This window comes from Ascaphus truei, chromosome 4, assembly GCF_040206685.1.
Source record: "Ascaphus truei isolate aAscTru1 chromosome 4, aAscTru1.hap1, whole genome shotgun sequence".
NCBI classification, from domain to species: Eukaryota; Metazoa; Chordata; class Amphibia; order Anura; family Ascaphidae; genus Ascaphus; species Ascaphus truei.
In genome coordinates, this window is record NC_134486.1 from 224,822,965 (window position 1) to 224,844,574 (window position 21,610).

Consider the following 21,610-nt stretch of genomic DNA (forward strand, 5'->3'; position numbering starts at 1 on the left):
ATATAGTGTGTGTGTTATATATAGTGTGTGTGTGTGTGTGTTATATATAGTGTATGTGTGTGTATGTGTGTTATATATACTGTGTGTGTTATATATAGTGTGTGTGTGTGTTATATATAGTGTGTGTGTGTTATATATAGTGTGTGTGTGTGTGTTATATAGTGTGTGTGTGTGTTAGTGTGTGTGTGTACCAGTGTGTGTGTGTGTACCAGTGTGTGTGTGTGCGTGCGTGCGTGCGTGCGTGCGTGCGTGCGTGTATAAATATATAAAAAAACATAATACTGAGTTAAGTTATGGTGAGTAAAAAAAGTGACAAAAACCCTCCACAGGAAAGCAAATATGCAAATATAACTGTATGCTCATCTGCATGTCTTAGGCAGGTCTGCAACCCCGCCTTTCCCCATTATCACCCAGCATACAGCACTTCCACTGCAGCAAGGGATTCTGGGAAATGACATGCAAATGAGCACACAGTGTCACTTTTTGCCTCAATAACCATTTTTAACATGGTTCCCTATAGGCTTAAGCTTGCTGCATGGTCACAGCTTTGAGCACAGCCAGGGTTAAGGTGCATACCCAGAAAACCACCCACAGACAGCTGTTTCGACCTTGATGGGTCTCATTAAGCCTATAGGGAACCATGTTAAAAATGGTTATTGAGGCAAAAAGTGACACTGTGTGCTCATTTGCATGTCATTTCCCAGAATTCCTTGCTGCAGTGGAAGTGCTGTATGCTGGGTGATAATGGGGAAAGGCGGGGTTGCAGACCTGCCTAAGACATGCAGATGAGCATAGTTATATTTGCATATAAATATATATATATATACACACACAAATAATAATAAAAAGAGAGAAAAGTTGCGCCAAAAAAGAATTAGCCTACTGTTCAATATATGGCTCCTGTCCTTGGCACAAAGCAGTTCCGCAGCCTGAGTCTCTCAGAGGTGATTCACCAACCTCTGTGTGGATACTGGTAGAAAAAAGGGGGGTCCTCCGGCGCGTTACTCTGCTTGTGGCTCCACGGCGTTTAAGGCATATAAGTGAGGGAGAGAAGAGAGGGGACCACAGTAAGGGACCAATACAGTGATTATACACAGCTCTTCGTTTGATTGGGGAGGGAGGGAGGGGGGGGAGTAGGGGTGTTGGGGGATCAATAGAGATTGAACGATACTGCTACATAAAGGAGACACACTTACATCAAAAATATCTAATATCTTGAATTCTTCTACTCTTCTCCTTATATAGCTGCGTGTTGTTGAGGGTGAGGAAAGACCTCCTGGTATCCTCCTTAGCAAAAAATAAAGGGAAAAAATAGTGCAATACAGTTTATTAACAATGGAAAAAAAGAGATTGAACACTTACAAGCGGCCGATAATTTCAGGCATAGAGAGGAGATGCTGCCAGACTCCACAACGGATCCCTTCCTGGGTTGGGCTGCTTTGTCCTGGCTGTTTCCCTGTTGGCAGATGGTTGCTGTGTTGATCTTCACTTCGGGTGGCTGGGATTGAGAGTTTCCAAAAGCCCGTGCACAGGCTATGTCCTCCTCAAAAACGGCCTGTCCCTCAGCATACACAGCATACAGATTTCAGCTCCCTGCTCCGGTGCGCATGCGCATGCGCAGACGGCGGGATCGCCGAGCCAGATAGTACAGGGGAGTCAAGTCCTCACTACGGTGGCTTGTAATGGCCAAAAAACGTCAAACGCGTTTCGCCAATGCTTCCTCAGTGACGTGTATAGGCAAAGGGTAGCAGCAGTCTTATATACACTGTAGAATCGTCAGTTTAACTCCAAGGGTGCTGGTTTGACTCATAACATAGGTGTAGGTCCTTAAACTCAATTGCTCTTACTTTGTTGACTTAGTGTCGTGATACAAATTATACATGGTGATTAAATAATTAAATACAGCATGATTAAGAACAAATGGCATGCCTAAAAAACTTTAATGGTGGCAAGCCTTTTGTGTGGATACTATTTAATTAAAAACAAGGTAGATAAGATGGATAATTAGGAAGGGGAGATAGTTTACTTATTGGCTAAATATTCTTAAATTGTAAGTAAAATATAAGTTAATGTTGCTTTAAAATATTTGGATAAAACCTAAATTTGGCATTTAAAAAGATGTTGATCTAAAATATGGGTATTACCAATGAATCCAATATGCTATGACTCATGGAGAAGAAGGAGATCTTAGAGATGCCATTTGTTTAACAGGAACATAGATTTTCAGCAGTTTTCAGTCCTAAAATGAGGATACTTGTAATCTTAAGTTTTTCTATTGAGGTGAATATTAACTTAGTTGTTAAAAAACGGTAATAGATTAAGTAGGTCACTTGATGTTATGGTAGAAAGGCTGTAACCTCCATGTCTATATTTAACCCCTTAGGTGCCAGTGTTTGGAGGGTGAAAATCCAAAAGGATTCTCTTTTATTAATTTTCTTTATGTAATCTCCTCCCCTCCAATCGGGTTTTACTAGTTCAATTCCAAAGAATTTCAAACAAGAAGGATTCTGATCGTGTTTGATTTTATAATGGTTTGAGACGCTATGAGTCTCTAAACCATTACATATATTTCTTATGTGTTCTCCCACTCTTGTTTTCAATTTTCGAATTGTCCTACCTACATACTGCAGGTTGCAACTACACTGTAGTACATAGATCACACCTTTGCTATCACAAGTAATATGTGACTTGATAACATAGTCTAGGTTAGATATAGTGCAATTGAAGGAAGTTGTTCTGATATCTGGTGTTCTATTGTTTCCACATGCCTTGCAGTTTACACATCTTTTAAAACCCTTTGTTAATTGGTCTAGCCAGCAGCTCTTAGTTTTTGGGGGTAAAAAGCTCGGTACGAGTTTTTGTTTAATGTTTGGAGCTTTGGAATAAATAACCGCTGGTTTATTTCCGATTATTTCTTTTAAAAGGTCGTCTTGTTTTAAAATGTGCCAATGCTTGTTTAAAACACCTTCTATTTGCTTAAAATTTGTGCTATACGGTGTAATAAAAGGAATAAAAGCTTCGTCTCTATTTTTAGGCTTCGTTTCTTTATAGACTAACATGTCCTGCTGTCTACCTCTCCTACCTTTTTGAGTGCTTTGTCGATTATATGTATGTTATATTTTTTCTCCAGAAATTTATTCTTCATTGGTATTATTTGTTGTTCAAAGTCACTATGTTGCGTACAATTTCGCTTTAAACGTCTAAACTCGCCGTAGGGGATATTTTCTAGCCAGTTCTTCTTATGGCAGCTATTGGCTTTGATAAAATTGTTGCAATTCACTGTTTTAAAATGTGTCTTAGTGTTAATAATACCTTTATCAATAAAAACCTCCAAATCTAGAAATATCACCTCAGTCAAACTCATACTATAAGTAAAAATTAAATTCAAATTGTTAATATTGATTGTGGTAAAAAAATTATGTAGAGATTCAGGGTCGCCTTTCCATATGATGATGATATCATCTATATAGCGCCTGTAGAGTACCAGGTTTGCCTCCCACATCTTATTTGGCCAAATTGTTTGATCCTCCCACCATCCAAGGAAGAGGTTGGCATAGCTGGGGGCAAACCTGGTACCCATTGCGGTCCCTCTTTTTTGCAGGAAGTAGTTGCCCTCGAACCAAAAGGTATTGTGATTCAAGATAAAACCAATTCCATCAATTAAAAACTTTTTCTGTGTTTCTTCTAAGTTCAAATACTTTTCCAGACAATACAATGTAGCCTCACAACCCTGGGCATGGTCTATACATGTGTACAGGGATGTGATGTCACATGTAGCAAGTATATAATCTGATTGCCATTCTATCCTGTCCAGTGATTGTATCACTTGGGTTGTGTCTTTTAGGTAGGAAGGCAACTTCTTAACCGCAGGTTGGAGTAAGGTATCAATGTAAGCTGAAAAGTTTTGGGTTAGTGAGCCAATCCCAGATATTATGGGTCTTCCGGGGGGGTTAATTAGAGATTTATGTAATTTTGGCAGATAATAGAAGACCGGTATTCTAGGATTCTTCGTTGCAATAAATTCATACTCTTTTTTGAGGAGAATACCTTTCTCCAGGCCTTCATCTAACAATATTGTTAGTTCTTTGGTGTAGAGTGCAATTGGGTTGGATTTTAACTTTACATAAGTAGTAGTATCCCCCAATAGGCGTTCTGCCTCTTTTATGTAATCTTCAGTGTTTAAAATTACTACTCCACCTCCCTTGTCTGCTGGTTTAATTACCAACTCTTTGTTCTCTGACAATTCATCCAGAACTGCTCTTTCCTTTTTTGTGAAATTGGGTCTTATTTTAGATTTTTTATCCCCTATTGTTTTCAAATCTTCTTCCACTAGTTTCTGGAAGGTCTCTAAATAGGGACCCTTACAGAAACTTGGGTAGAAGGATGAAGGGTTTTTTAAGGACGTGTGTGTATAGGGATTGGATGTATCTTCTATATTTGTTGGGACTCTGTCTCTATAATCATTTTTAGTTTTTTCAAAGTACCTTTTTAAGGTTAATCTCCGTATGTATTTCTGAGCATCCATAAATGTTTGGAATGCAGATGCCCTATTTGTGGGAGCAAAGTTGAGGCCTCTATTTAGTATGCCTTCTTCTTCTTTGCTTAAAATATGCTTACTGAGATTAAATATTCCTGACTTAATAATTGATTTGTCTATTTTTGTTAGTCTCTTCTTCCCCCCTCTACAGCCTCTCTTCTTCCTCCGTCTCTTCCTTCCCTGGATGTTATCCCCGAGTTTGCTCTCCACATCCGTGGGTAATAACCCTCTGGTTCTCTGTCTCGCTCCCATCCTCTCCTTTGTTCTAGAAAAGGGGGTTCCCTCTTTTGGTATTGGTTGCCATTCCTCCATGGTGATCTATATCTCTCACCATCCCTTCTCTCATTCCGCATGTCCCCCTCATAATCTCTATCTTTCCTATAGTGATTTTCTTTTGGAGTTGTATCCCTTTTTTCCCTAGGGGGGTATTCTTTTTCTTTATAATTCTTAGAATTTCCTCCATATCTTTTATTGTTATTGGATAATTTCCAATCTGTGTATCTACTATGTTTTCTGTTCTCCCTAAAATGGTCTTTGTTATCCTTACGGTTATTTGTTTCTGTATATCTATGTCTATCTCTCCCTTTCTCCCGTTCTTTATCTATATGGTAAGGTTTCTGTTTTCTTACTGATTTGCTTCTCTCTCTTTTTTCTCTTGTTTCTGGTGTTCTTGAGTGGCTTCTTTCTTTGTGTTGTGCTGCTACCCTGTTGCTCTTATCTTTGGTCTTATAATCTCTGTATTTATTTTCTGTGTAATCTTGCTTATCCCTTAAAAATTTGGCCCTCTTATTATCTTTCGTTGTTTCTTCTATCTTATCTAATCTATCTTTAATTTCTATCTCACAATGATTGAATTCTTCATGGTGATCATATATCTCCAAATTTCTTTGGGTCTCAATAATTTCTTTATCAATCCTTTTTAGTGTCTCCCCCCTAGTTATTGTGATGAACCGCATCAGTTCAAATGAACAATTATCTAGTATCCTGTTCCACTCTGTGATGAATGTGGGGTTATCTTGTTCTAATGTAGGATTTTTGTATAAACGTAACCCCCTGGGTATCCTGGCTTTCGCTATATATTTTTCTATTGCGGCCAGATCCCAGCATACTTTTATTTCTTCTGTCAGAAGTTTTTCTAGGTGCTGGAATTCAAAGAACATTTTATCCTCATCTATGCCAGGACTAACTAGAATTTCGTCAGTTGTAATCATCTCCTCTCCCTGTGAGGTATCAAATACATCTTCCAGGATGGAAACTCTATGTGACCTGGTATAGAATAATGATGCTTTCTCCATATTGTAGGATATTTGAGGCTGCAAACTTAAATGAATACACAGATAATAATATCTGAGAGAAAAGTTGCGCCAAAAAAGAATTAGCCTACTGTTCAATATATGGCTCCTGTCCTTGGCACAAAGCAGTTCCGCAGCCTGAGTCTCTCAGAGGTGATTCACCAACCTCTGTGTGGATACTGGTAGAAAAAAGGGGGGTCCTCCGGCGCGTTACTCTGCTTGTGGCTCCACGGCGTTTAAGGCATATAAGTGAGGGAGAGAAGAGAGGGGACCACAGTAAGGGACCAATACAGTGATTATACACAGCTCTTCGTTTGATTGGGGAGGGAGGGAGGGGGGGGAGTAGGGGTGTTGGGGGATCAATAGAGATTGAACGATACTGCTACATAAAGGAGACACACTTACATCAAAAATATCTAATATCTTGAATTCTTCTACTCTTCTCCTTATATAGCTGCGTGTTGTTGAGGGTGAGGAAAGACCTCCTGGTATCCTCCTTAGCAAAAAATAAAGGGAAAAAATAGTGCAATACAGTTTATTAACAATGGAAAAAAAGAGATTGAACACTTACAAGCGGCCGATAATTTCAGGCATAGAGAGGAGATGCTGCCAGACTCCACAACGGATCCCTTCCTGGGTTGGGCTGCTTTGTCCTGGCTGTTTCCCTGTTGGCAGATGGTTGCTGTGTTGATCTTCACTTCGGGTGGCTGGGATTGAGAGTTTCCAAAAGCCCGTGCACAGGCTATGTCCTCCTCAAAAACGGCCTGTCCCTCAGCATACACAGCATACAGATTTCAGCTCCCTGCTCCGGTGCGCATGCGCATGCGCAGACGGCGGGATCGCCGAGCCAGATAGTACAGGGGAGTCAAGTCCTCACTACGGTGGCTTGTAATGGCCAAAAAACGTCAAACGCGTTTCGCCAATGCTTCCTCAGTGACGTGTATAGGCAAAGGGTAGCAGCAGTCTTATATACACTGTAGAATCGTCAGTTTAACTCCAAGGGTGCTGGTTTGACTCATAACATAGGTGTAGGTCCTTAAACTCAATTGCTCTTACTTTGTTGACTTAGTGTCATGATACAAATTATACATGGTGATTAAATAATTAAATACAGCATGATTAAGAACAAATGGCATGCCTAAAAAACTTTAATGGTGGCAAGCCTTTTGTGTGGATACTATTTAATTAAAAACAAGGTAGATAAGATGGATAATTAGGAAGGGGAGATAGTTTACTTATTGGCTAAATATTCTTAAATTGTAAGTAAAATATAAGTTAATGTTGCTTTAAAATATTTGGATAAAACCTAAATTTGGCATTTAAAAAGATGTTGATCTAAAATATGGGTATTACCAATGAATCCAATATGCTATGACTCATGGAGAAGAAGGAGATCTTAGAGATGCCATTTGTTTAACAGGAACATAGATTTTCAGCAGTTTTCAGTCCTTTTTTTTCCATTGTTAATAAACTGTATTGCACTATTTTTTCCCTTTATTTTTTGCTAAGGAGGATACCAGGAGGTCTTTCCTCACCCTCAACAACACGCAGCTATATAAGGAGAAGAGTAGAAGAATTCAAGATATTAGATATTTTTGATGTAAGTGTGTCTCCTTTATGTAGCAGTATCGTTCAATCTCTATTGATCCCCCAACACCCCTACTCCCCCCCCTCCCTCCCTCCCCAATCAAACGAAGAGCTGTGTATAATCACTGTATTGGTCCCTTACTGTGGTCCCCTCTCTTCTCTCCCTCACTTATATGCCTTAAACGCCGTGGAGCCACAAGCAGAGTAACGCGCCGGAGGACCCCCCTTTTTTCTACCAGTATACACACACAAAATATATATATATATACACACGTGGGTGTGTGTGTGTATATATATATTTTTTTTGTGTGTGCGTGTCTATATATATATATATATATATATATATATGTGTGTCACCACAAGTACCCAGTCACCCACCCACCATCACCCACCCTCTCCCTCACAGTCACCCACCCTCTCCGTCACCCACCCTCTCTCTCACTCATTTATATCTGGCTTTTTTTTACTAGATTTTCCCTTACACACACCCACGTAAGGAACTATGTACAGTAACAAGGACTAATTTTAGTAAAGTATAAATGTAATACAATAAATAAACGGTTATATCAAAAACAAATGTTATTAGTTCTTACTAGGAATTTATTCAATTTCTTTTTTTAAAAGGCGGGACTGGGGTGAGTAGATTTTTGGGTGATTTGTCTAGATAGAGGTGTGTGTGTGTGTGTGTGTGTATGTATGTATGTAATAGATATATATATCTAGATAGATCTCTCTCTCTCTATATATATATATATATGTGTGTGTATATATATCTATATAGATAGATATATCTATCTATACACACACACACACACACACACGTATGTGCGCAACCCAGCGGTCTGACAGAAGAATTCTCTGACTTCCGGTGTCTGCCGCTGCCACGGTGTAACTCCTCCCTACCGCCCTCCTGTCCCGCTCCTGCTCCATTCACATGGTCCTTTTCTCCCTCCGCCACCAACTGCTGTCCTCTGCCGCGCTTCGCTGCAGGATGCCGTCCTTCTCTCCCTCCGCCGCCGGCTGCTGTCCTCTGTCGCTGCCGAGCTTCGCTGCAGGATGCCGTCCTTCTCTCCCTCCGCCGCCGACTGCTGTCCTCTGTCGCTGCCGGCTGATGACCTTCGCTGTATATCCATCCATACACATATATATATATACACATATACATATATATATATATATATACACATACACACACCAGAATATATAAGTTCTTCAGTATTTGTTGATACCTTTTTTTATTTGGACCAAGAATTTGTGTCATGGGACAAGCTTTCAAGAGTTTTCCTCTCTTCCTCAGGTCAAGCAATACCATAAATATATACACACATATACATACACACTGTGTGTGCGTGTCTATGTATGTGTGCGCATGTTTGTGTGCGTGTGCGCATGTTTGTGTGCGTGTATATGTGTGCGTGTATATGTGTGCGTGTGCGCATGTATATGTGCGTGTGCGCATGTTTGTGTGTGTTTGTGTGCGCATGTTTGTGTGTGTGTGTATATGTGTGCGTGTGTGCGCATGTTTGTGTGTGTGTGTGTATATGTGTGCGTGTGTGTGCATGTATGTGTGCGTATGTGTGCATGTATATGCGTGCGTGTGCATATATATCTATATCATACACACACATACATACACACCTGAGCTCCGCAGGGCCCTGTGCCTGCAAAATGTCTCTGTAAAGTGCTATGTAAAACTAGCAGCGCTATACAAGAACAAGCCATTATTAATTTTAATAACACACACATTGAATTGTACACTTTCACACAAAATTAAATACATATTGTTTACAGTATGATATATATACAGATTTGATTTTAAATTAGTTGTTAATATTTAACATTAACTAAACACGTGCAATGGAATAAGGTTTAATTCATTCATTCTGAGCTACTCTCTTCTGCTGCTCTGACAATTCTGTGGGGAAGATCATGTGACCAGGCAATGACTGATACATTTGTGCACGTGCACGGCTGTGGAGGGGGCAGGACTCACAAAGGGGTGTGCCAGAGCCTGTTACAGAAAAGGAAGGGGTTGTGCCTTTCTAAAGGGTTGCTATAGAAACAAAAATGCTCGTTACATTAGAATACATTACAAATTGTCTTTCAAAGTTGTTTTTAAAAAAAAAGAAAATGCTACAAGTATTTTCTCACAGTACAGAACTGATTTATTGAAAAAAAACACACATGCAGGATATTGACTGAACTGCAGCTTTAAGCTAGCTTTTGACCGAACTTATTAATGTAGTCAATGACTTTCATGACATTATAATGTTGGTATAATTATAAACTAATGGGTCACTGGCACGGAATCAATCCACTTACCTCTCACCATTCACTGTGCTGTGCATTGCACCCAACCTTAGGGCACTGTCCACTCTTTCTAATATAACTGTGTAATCCTTGTATTGCAATTAGATGAGTGTAAAATTATACAGTGATGTTAGAACTGTGTCATTATGACGTTTATATATAATGAGAACCAATTATATCTGGCAATATCAGCAGTTCACCAGGGTGTACAGTATATGCACAATAGGCACAGTCTATGGTGAGTAATTAAGTATGCTGTGTTACTGACCCATATCTCTTATATAGCATTGAGTGACATTCAGTCAGGACCACTGGTCTAACAATTATTCCAGCAACTAGTTACTTCATTCACCTGTGGTAGGGACAATGTGCTTGTTGAAGTATTGATGTCAGCATTACTATTATAACTGCACACAGGAGTATACACTTATCCATTATTGTAGGATTATTATATATAAGTATCCTATGATTACACAATAATGATGGCTATGGATTAATTAACAGAGTCTTATACTTGCACCCCTTATCAATTAAGTTTCTTAATAACACGATACACACTGTTTAATTTTGGATATAAAGTTTAATGTATATGTGTACCATTATTTTAATCAAAGCACAATAAATGTTAAGTTTTAACAGGCTAGGTGTGCACCGTTAATGTGCTTCTTGCTGGGGAAAGTCTTTACAACATAAAGCCTTTTTTCCTTCTCTGAAAATACCTGAATATTATAGACTGCAAAAAGAGAAAATACAAGCCTGAAAGAGGAAAATTTTAATTTGACTGACCACGTCAGTGAAAGGAATGAAAACTTTCATGAGCTAGAAAAAATGAAGGAACTATTTGAACATGAAAAGTTAGAATCAATGAAACAATGTACACAAGCAGAGTACCTACTGCAGAGCCATCTGCATGGTCTGTGTACGCACGTACAGAATGCCGAAGAGAAGCAGCAATCTCTGCAGGGAGAAAATGTGCAGGCTGCTAACGAAGTTTTAAGTGCTGCAGGAATGTCTGAGAATCCAGTGTTTCCTTGCAGTGCAGCATGAGGAACTGAAGACTACCCTGAGCAACAACAGAGCATTGCTGGAGGCTGAGCATAGAGGCCAGAGAACTCAGTACGAGAGGGACCATGAGAAGATCCAGAAAATGAAGCAAGAGCTAAAAGAGCAGAAACGCTGCTCCACCCCCAACAGCACACCCAGGAAAAAGAAACCTGGAAGAGGCAAGCAGCTGGGATCCTTGAGAAGAAATCTGAAGAGCTCCAAAATATAATGAAGGATGCACACTCAGAGTAAGCTCAAGAAACAGAATTCTCCCAATGGGGAATTAAACTTGTTGAAAAGGGAGAAAAGCAGTCAAATAATTCAGAAATACTACAAAGTTCTTATCTAAGCAAGGTTGAAGAGAGAAAGGAATCTGTGCAAACGCTCTGCAGCACTCATCATACAGGCTGCCTACAGAAGAACGAAAACGCTCATATTACTCGACCTCTCTGCCGCATTTGACACCGTGGACCACCCTCTTCTCCTTCACATTCTCCATACTCTTGGTATTCAGAACAAAGCTCTATCCTGGATCTCATCCTACCTCTCCCATCGTACTTTCAGTGTCTCTTCTGCTAACACCTCCTCCTCCTCTATTGATCTCTCTGTGGGGGTACCCCAGGGCTCTGTCCTGGGACCTCTTCTCTTTTCTCTGTACACACTCTCTCTAGGTGACCTAATAACATCTTTTGGGTTTAAATATCACCTCTATGCTGACGACACACAAATATATTTCTCAACACCTGACCTTACACCTGCTATACAGACCAAAGTTTCTGAATGTCTCTCTGCTATATCATCCTGGATGGCCCTCCGTCGCCTTAAACTCAACATGGCTAAAACAGAGCTCCTCATACTTCCTCCCAAACCTGGCCCTACTACCTCCTTCCACATTACTGTTGGAACTACGATCATCCACCCAGTAGCCCAAGCACGCTGCCTAGGGGTCACACTCGACTCCTCTCTCACATTCGCCCCTCACATTCAAAACATTTCTAAAACTTGTCGCTTTTTCCTCCGCAATATAACAAAGATACGCCCTTTCCTCTGTTGCTCGACTGCTAAAACTCTGACTCAGGCCCTCATTCTCTCCCGTCTTGATTACTGTAACCTCCTGCTGTCCGGCCTTCCTGCCTCTCACCTGTCTCCCCTACAATCTATCCTAAATGCTGCTGCCAGAATCACTCTACTCTTTCCTAGATCTGTCTCAGCATCTCCCCTCCTGAAATCCCTCTCCTGGCTTCCAATCAAATCCCGCATCTCACACTCCATTCTTCTCCTCACTTTTAAAGCTTTACACTCTTCTGCCCCTCCTTACATCTCAGCCCTAATTTCTCGCTATGCACCACCCCGACTCTTGCGTTCTGCTCAAGGATGTCTTCATTCTACCCCCTTTTTATCTAAAGCCCTCTCCCGCCTTAAACCTTTTTCACTGACTGCCCCACACCTCTGGAATGCCCTTCCCCTCAGTACCCGACTAGCATCCTCTCTATCCACCTTTAAGACCCACCTTAAGACACACTTGCTTAAAGAAGCATATGAATAGCACTGTGGATATTCTGAACACATGATCCATAAAGCTTGGCCCCCTGCAGACGCACTTACCAGAACTCCCTCCTACTGTCTCTGTACGTTCTCCCTACCTACCAATTAGATTGTAAGCTCCTCGGGGCAGGGACTCCTCTTCCTTAATGTTACTTTTATGTCTAAAGCACTTATCCCCATGACCTGTTATTTATATTATCTGTTATTTATTTGATTACCACATGTATTACTACTGTGAAGCGCTATGTACATTAATGGCGCTATATAAATAAAGACATACAATACAATACAACTCGTCAGCTGTGTCGCCAGAATAAAGCAGCCTGCGTTTTCCAGTAAATATGGACAATGCAACGACAAAGAAAAAATTATGAACATTTGAAACAATGTGTCATTTTACTCCAGTCAGATGCTACAGGAAGCTACTGGTGTGATTCAATCCAGATATAGGTCCTATGTCACAACCATGCAAGCTGTGCATTGCTATAAGCACAGCCGCAATGCTGTCTCAGTACATTCAGCTTTCCACAAAATTCAAGAAAGAAGAACCGAATTATGACTGAGAAGTGCAAAAAGAATTCAGTCATGCTACCGTGCCCACATGTCCCAAGCCATATCTCTCCCAATGAAAATAGCCACTATAAGGATTCAATCTTTGGCTAGAATGAGGCAGAACCATATTGGTGATCAAGCCTCTAAAGATACAACACTAGTTGTCTACTCGTCTTTGCAAGGGAAAAAGGCACACAACTACAGGTTTGCCAGCTACAAAGAAGAGAGGCCATAGGTAATGGTTTAGCTGTGAGAACTACAACCAAACTGATGTACTGGAATCTAAGTATCCTGAAAAAAACGCAAATGACGTCTCTACTGATAAGGCGATCATGCTTGTTGCGGATAAACCCATGATGGATGAGAAAGCTGTAGACCGGGGACCCCTGGTTCTGAAGGTGCTTCAAAATTGTTCTTTTATAGCAGAGATACCCCACCAGAGATCACTTGGGATCTCCTCACACATTGAAGAATCGTCAGCATAAAATAAGTAATATTCCAAGACGATAAGTCTACCGACTACCAAACAGAGATGCCATGAGGAGCAATCAGAGTAGATAAAAATTCCGCCCTGGTTGAACCACCCGGGATCATTTGTACTGAACCCACTGCAGGTCGTTACCCTAGTCTCAAGGAAGAAAAGATCGCCTGACACATGGCCAAGTGGTTAAAAGAAGACTTGGGGAAGGGGAAAGAGGAGCTTGAGCGAAAACTCCTCCTCGAGCGACTAACGAGTGCTGATTTGAAGCACCTTCTTGAAGAGACACTGGTTACCTGGAGAAAGGGCTCCAATCCCATTGTGACTGAGGGTTCTCTCCCTTCATCCATTCTCATTCGAGCCAGAGGTACATCTCGAGTGACAGTGGAGGGATGGGCTTCAGCCATGGCTAGCACAAGCTACCCGCAAATATGTGAGATATGTAACAGGGCCTGTGTATTGATCTGAAGAATTCAGCAGGGAGCTGGTTCATTGTAGGTAGAGACAATTAACCAGTCTCTGCGTGGCTAATCAGAGAGGCAGAAAAGCCTCCTGTCTGAACTGCAAGAGATCTCTTGAGCACAGGGAACTGTGTTGTAAAAAAAGTGACATTGTCTTGAGGACAGGACTAATCTGCTAGCAAGACATCAGGACCCAGGCAGAGGTCCTGGAACCCTGGACACAGTGGACCCTGGAACCCACTAGAGGCTGGCCCATCAACTGACACCAACCCAGACCCAGAGACTGATATAAGGGGCCCCTACTTACAGGTACCTCTTTGGACTTTGGGGGTTATAGGTTGGAAAGAGGTTTATCCTCCAAGCCATGCCGATAGGGACTGGGAAAGTGAGTTAGCCTTACAAAAATTGTTTAAAGTGATGGGATGAATAAAAGCCATGGTTTAATTTCCCTAAATCTGTCTACCTGGTTGTACCTCTGCACATGTCGCTTACAGTTACAAATACAATGAACAAAATAGATATCCCTTGGAGGTATGCTATTAGTAGACAGTGTGCACTGCAACCCAACAGCTCGTTTAGCTCACGCTACTAGAGCTGTGGCTTAGAAAAGCATTGGTTGTGGGTTCTACTGTAGTCCTGATCGAGTTGACACCATTCCAGTCTTTAGGTTGGTGCCCTAGGTTTATCAACTCTATGTTATTGGTATGAAAAACTCATAGGAAGTGTGGACTCATTTAATATACTATACTTTGTATAGCTGGCATATCTCCCAGCTAGGTGCCTCAGATGTATTCCTTTTTTAGCACAAGCATGTCTCCCTAATTTATTTGGAGGAAGGTTTGAGGGGATAAATATACAACTGTTGACACATATTACTTTTGAAAGCCTCGCTCTCTTGTATGTACACACTCGACAGTTAGTGCTTTTTACCTTTTCATAAAAAATACTGGTTCTATGAGCAATAGAAAGGAAGACTATAATTAATGAAATAGCAGGCTAAAAAGGAATATGAAGAACATATTTCTAAAACTGTTAGAACCTACAATAACATTTCTTTTAAGAAGCAAAAAAACTGTAAAATAGACAATAAATATGGGAAATAAAACACTTCTACAGAGGATTTAAATGTCAAAACCACTCCAGAGAGAGTCTTTGAAAATTATACTTCTGAGTTCCATGGAACTCTAGATGAGATTCACGTATAAGTGTTAATTGATAAAGTAAACATTAACAAATCATCTGGACCAAATGGTATTCACTCCAAACTTAAACTTAACATTTTACAGTTGCTAACATTAGTATGGTGCTTCTCTTTAGTCAGGATAGGTACCATTTGGCTTTAAATCAACCAATATAACTCGAAAAAGGTTGCAAAGGTGACCCAGAGAGTCATACTGTAGGCCAGTCAGCCTAACTTCAATACTACAGTAGTTCTAGTACCATTTCTTAGTGGGGTTTTGCAAAAATGTGTTTAAGTTTGATTTAGTAGACATAATGGGATAGATTTACAAGCTGTGTTATGCTTTAAAGGAGCAGTTACCCCTGCATGCCTATTTTGATTTTATAAATGAGTCCTTCATACTGTAATATTGTACAGTAAGGTGTGTGTCTTCACCTCCCTATTGTGCTCACTGATATTTTTTTTTTTTTAAACTTTGCATTTTGTTCTTAAAAAATTAGGCAAAACCCAACATTAATATGTCTGCTTAACCCCAATCACTTAGGCCTAAATACACAGAGATCTGTTAACTCAGGGCTCATAACGCGCATAATACAAAATCATTAACATATATTATTTTCCATCACATTAACATATATCCACATAGCTAATTATATACAAAAACCAATAGCTATTGTATATACCATTAGCATAGACTCAACACCATGTTAAGCACTGCATTAACTGCAAATAACATAAGCATGTATTACCTAAAGGTGATGTTACTCCCATTCAGAGCCTGACATACAGTATACAGGTATGTTGCTCTCCTCTTCAAAACCTTTATGTATGACTTAACTAACATCAGGTTAAATTCCTGCGTTAAATGTAATGGACCTCTGTGGATGTGCGTTGTTAGGGGGAATGCCTATTTTGCATAGCATTAGCACAAACGTTCATTATACCAGGGGAGCGCAAACTTTTTGTGCTGCGCCCCCCTGTCTCTCTGCCCCCGGCTCTCGCGCCCCCCTGCCTTCCTTCAGGCGCGTCAGATGACGCTGCGTGTGCGTGTGACGTCAGGTCACATGGTGCCGCGGCGTCTATTGACGCCGCGTTGCCATGGCGACGCAACACAGACGGCTGAATCCCGGTAAGTAAACAGTTGCAGGGGCCTCACGCGATCCCCCGGCATTTAATTTAAATGCCTGGGGGAAGAGCGCGGGGCCTCTGCAACTGCCCGCGCCCCCCCAGCACAATCTCCCGCCCCCCTGGGGGTCGCGCCCCCCACTTTGCGCACCGCTGCATTATACTGTATTTGACTCAATGCCCTTTCAGGCCAAAAATGTGACTTAACCTAACATTAGATAACTTTGAAGATAAACATTGATGCTTAACGAAGCATTAATGTAGGTTAGCGCCTCGTTAAATTAGTAACAGATCTGTAGATCTGGGCCTTATCTGTAAACTTATCTGGGAAGATTATGGTAGGACATTTATTTCAGATAAGATCCTTTGTAGTACAGTATGTATGGAAAATTGCTCTGTGCTGGTGGTGGAGTGAAGTAAGTAATAATCCCTGAAGAACAGGGCATTACTGGCCAATAATGCCCTGGCTGGAAGAGGGACTTTAACCCAGCCAGGGCATTATTGGCCAGTAATGCCCTGTTCTGAAGGGATTATTACTATTATAGGCTAAATGTAGGCTTATTTTTAATTTTTTTTAAATTTTCATAAAAAATATACATTTTTGTAGTCATATTGATTTTTATCAGCATGATTGTCTACATTCTTATGCTTTTACTGCAAGTTTATTAAAAGTAAATTGTACATATACACAGACCCCTCTACACACACACACACACACCCCTCTACACACACACACACCCCTCTACACACACACACACACTGCAGCCCCCCTCTATTCACACAAACACACACTCTGCAACCTCCTCTATATACACAAACACACACTCTGCAGTCCCCCCTACACACTGTGCAGCCCCCCTCCTCTACACCCACAAAACACACTGCAGCCCTCCTCCACCCTCTACTCACAAAACACAATGCAGCCCCCCCTCTACACCCACAAAGCACACTGCAGACACACACTAACAAAACAGACTGCTGCCCCCTCTACATCCATAAAACACACACCAGCAGCCCCCCTCTACACCCACTGTAGCCCCATGTAAACCCACACACACAAAACACTCTGCACCCCTCCTCCACCCACAAAACACACACTGCAGCCACCCCTCTGCACCTACAAAACACACACTGCAGACACACAAATCAACAAAACAGACTCTGCCACCTCTATATCCACAAAACACACACCAGCAGCCCCCCTCTTCACCCACTGCAGCCCCCTGTAAACACACACTGCAGACACACTCCAACAAAACACTCTGCACCCCTCCTCCACCCACAAAACATACACTGAAGCCACACACACTGCAGCCCCCCTCTACAGGAACAAAACACACACAGCAGAAACACACCAACAAGACTCTGCTGCCCCCTCTACACCACAAAACACACTCAGCAGACACACAAACCTTTTCCTTCACTCTCCTGTGAGGAGCTCTCTGCAGACAGGGAGGGGGAGGAGTCAGTGCCTTGCTGGTGTGTTCTGTCCAATCACCTCCCCTGTCTAAGTGCAAATTTCACTCTTTGTGAATGAAACCCGAAAGCTGGCTTAAAAACTTGGCAAGCTGCTGTAACCATGCTGTAAAATGGCTGCAGTCATCTCTCCTGCTGACAATAAGGCCTGGTAAGTTATGGGCATGCCAGCAGTAATTATGGAGGTTTGCCCTCACACCCTGGTGAGGTGCCCTATGTATGGATGGGAGTGGTCACATGCTCTGAATCCATAATTAGTGATGTCAAAGTTGTGTCAGCCCCCAGAGGATACATAAGGCACCGCACTGATCAAAAGTTAGTGGTTGCTAAGCTGTTGAAGGATTAGTAATAGTTCTTCCCAGTTCTGGAAGGAGTTAAGAGTGATTCTGTTCTAAGCTGCTGATTATGAGACTGTGACCAGGGATCTGGCACAGGGTAGATATCCCTGCGGGGATAGGGAATCCCTACATTAGGAGGACTATACCTTTCAAAGGGAAGTACGGTGAACAATGGAGGGCTAAATACACCCATTGTGGAGGGCAGCTGGCCCACCGTATTCAATAAAGATGTTCCTGATTTAAGACACTCTCGTGTGTAAGTGTGGAATCATTGCACAGAGAGGAGCACCACAGAGGAGTTCCTCACCAGGACCATCCACAAGCTCACGCTGGGATCCTGATGAGGTGGAGGCGCTGCACTGGATCTAGGTAGGACTCAAGCACACTACCTTAGATGCCTGTCTGGGTTGGCAATCCCCACACAACATCATGCTGGAGACTCAGGAGTCCTGTTGCCAACAGGTGCACCACAAGACACTACACTGTAATGGGGACTGGTTAGACCACAGGGGCCAATATGAGATTGGATGGGTCAGGCCAGGTCAGAAAATCCATTACACTGCCAAAAATTCTGGGCCATTACTGATTGGATAATGCCAATTTTAACTAATCAGAGAGCAGGGATTTCAATAATGCCCGGAATTGACCAGCTTTAGCCTATAATTGTTTTTAACAAACAGCAGTACAGTAGTTGCATTGTGAACAATATACTGCCAGCTTTTAATCTTTTAAAATATAAATTAAAATCAAATTGAAAAAAGCTAGGAAATTGAAAAAATAGGGCTTGTAATCACCTTTAGAAGACATCCTTTTCAAAATAGATAATACTAGTGGGAACTGCACCTTCAAGAGACCTAATAGCAAATTCACCTAAAAAAGGTCATAAACTGTTTTCTGTTGCTGAAAGGTGTGTTTTAGAAGAGCACCTCTTATTAAATGTGGCTTGTATACATAGGCCCAAACTCACAAAGTTACACTGTTGACTTAATGAGGATATTCTCTTACATTATTTCACTCTGAAATATGGGTTGGGAGAGAGAGAATTCTATTTTGCTAGATTCCTAAGTGCTATATATATATATCCCCTCAAACACACTTTCAAACAACACACGGAGAGATACCTATAATATATGCTAATAGGATATGTAGCCAGGTCCCCCTCTGCTTTGCGGACCCCCCCCAGGTACTCACCGCGGCGGTCGGGAGTAGAGCGGCCGCTCGCGGGGAGGTGCGGGGGCGTGTGCGTGCAGGCCGCGCACCTTCAGTAGCGCGTGGGCGGTTGCTAGGTGCAGCGTCCCGGCGGCGATCGCTAGCAGGGACTCCCGGCGGCACCCATTGCAGGGCGCCGCCATCTTAGATTGCGCACCCATGTGCAGTAGCATGGAGCGACGGGAGGCACGGAGACAGGTCAGGCATGCGCAGTGAGAAGCGTGCGAAACCCCACCAATGAGGAGAAGGCTCTGAGCAGGGACTTCAAGTCCCATGAGCCTTAGGAACCCCACGTGATGCCAGGTAACCAATAGGGTGTGAGGATCCTCATAGGCAGGGGATAGGAAGCTGTCCCGGAGCCCACGCTAATCAGTCGGCGCCAGGAGAGGCTAGGGGAAGGAGGTGAGGATGCAGGGGTCAGTGACCCACTGCACTAGGCCAGCAGCCCCCTAGGCCCCAGTTAGCCCTGAGCCACCAGTAGTTTGTAGTGCTTCAGGGACAAGCCCCAGGTTAGGGACCCTGGCCCTTAACATATTACAGTGCTAGTTAGGGACACAGCGGACGCTGCGCTTCCCATCCAGAGGCTTGGGATCAAGCCTACTCTGCAGAGAGCGCGGAACTGTACCTAGGGTGGACGGCCCTGACCGATCATCTCACCGGAGGAACCGGACGTCGCCAGGAAAGTCGTCGAATCCTTTGTGAAGATCCTTTGAACACCCAGGTGCTATCGCAATGGGCAGGTATTGTTATGCACATGCACCACACGAGTACTCACACATAGTGGCAGCGCTGACCACGGGACAAGGGGGGTTATACTGTTGACACGGTGTGGGGGTACATGGTGGTGGGAGTGGGGTTGCGTTATACTTCACCCCAGTGCAATTGTTGAATATGATATGTATAGAGTATAAGTTATGTGCACATGTTTAGTAAAGCCAGTCCTGTTTTACACCAGTGTGCTTATGGTGATTGATACCGTTGAGGCCCTCCTCCCACTCCGTTGGGATCCCTCCCAGGTGGAGGCGTTGCACCACGAGATAGTTATATGTATGTACCCCAGGCTCCCCGAGCGGAGGCTTAGGCTCCTGAGAGCCATACAGGTAATATACAGTATCAGTAGCGTCTGTATTCACAGGGAATACCCGTTACAGATATGTAAAGTATATTTAAATTATTCCTATCAGCATATCACTCGGGTATCTCAAGCATGCTCCTTTTTGTGGACAGAGGTTGTTTAAATGTGTATTTGAGGGATGTATATAGCAATTGAGATGAAAGTAAAATAGGACTCACACAACTCATCCACTCAACCCATATTTAATGCTCTGGAGGGAACTACCTCCACCTTTACTGTATGTACTGTAAGAAAGAAGTAATGCAAGGCATTGCTACAGTAACTTAACGTGTTATTAAGCCTTTGTTAATGAGATAACTAACATCTGTTGCTTTTGCATATAATTAACATTGCGTTAACCTCAGGGAACATAACGTCCATTTCTCATTTTGATAAAATGACATTATGAGCTCGGAGTTAACAAAGCTTTGTGGATCAGGGCCTTTGAGTCCCATGTTATGGCTACATCACAGGAGCCGTCATGTTCTCCCACCCTGTAGTGCCAGTGGGGTTTTAATTTTGATCCCACTGGCAGCAATTGCTTCTCTGGGCTTTCAGTCCCTAAAATGTCATCATAATTACTTTACAAACAAAGCAAAAATAACAATATAAGTTAGCCGTGGAACTGAGAAAGGACAAACAATATCATCACCAAAAGACATTAGATAAATATTATGAAAACCCTCCAAAACATTTGTTTCCAATGGTGATTCTCTTTGCACAAAATATCTCCCATATATATCTTTATTTCTATCATGTTGCAGAAAGTCAAAGTTTCTGACATAATAAATAAAATACGCTTGCAGAATATATTGCAGAATATATTTACTAATCATGTAGCAGTAAATGTTCTTTAGTAATTACCTACACTGAAAAAGAAAGGCCAATTAAAGAAACAAAACAAAAGAATAGTTAATAAAAACTGTGTTATCTATCATTAGTAACAACTGCTTAACTAACAATAAGTTACTATACTATTGAAATAGAAAACATTAAGAAAATGACCATTACTTACCACTTACAGTAGAAATTCCAAAAGCTCACAAACTTTTTCCTGAATATCCTGTTGCAGTTGGAAAGAAAATAAACACAACGGAAAGGCTACAGCATTTCCTGTTTGTTTTAAAGTATTTCTCCTGACCGACTCAGTCCTTTTGTAAATACAACTACTGTATTTTCTTGGCTGGAGTCTGAAGCTTCCCCTTTTTTTTAATGTCAGAAACATTTCACCATAAAAAGGAAGGAGTAAACTTTGCTTTTTATGTGACTTATTCATGCAAAATACTCGCTTTTCTGTTATTCTTTTTTTGCCAGAAATCAATTGGCTTACGTTGTAACTTCTTCAAGTTTCTTTTTATTTTA

At 41.8% G+C, this 21,610-nt stretch overlaps 1 protein-coding gene across 2 annotated transcripts in view; it reads right to left on the reverse strand.

Moving 5' to 3' along the window:
* Positions 1-21,402, reverse strand: part of LOC142493240 (protein unc-93 homolog A-like) — a 78,807-nt gene extending 57,405 nt beyond the window's left edge. For both annotated transcript variants that reach the window (XM_075596927.1, XM_075596926.1), the window contains exon 1: positions 21,264-21,402. The gene's annotated coding sequence lies outside the window, so the exon portion shown is untranslated. The remainder of the gene's footprint in view (positions 1-21,263) is intronic.
* Positions 21,403-21,610: the final 208 nt, after the last annotated feature.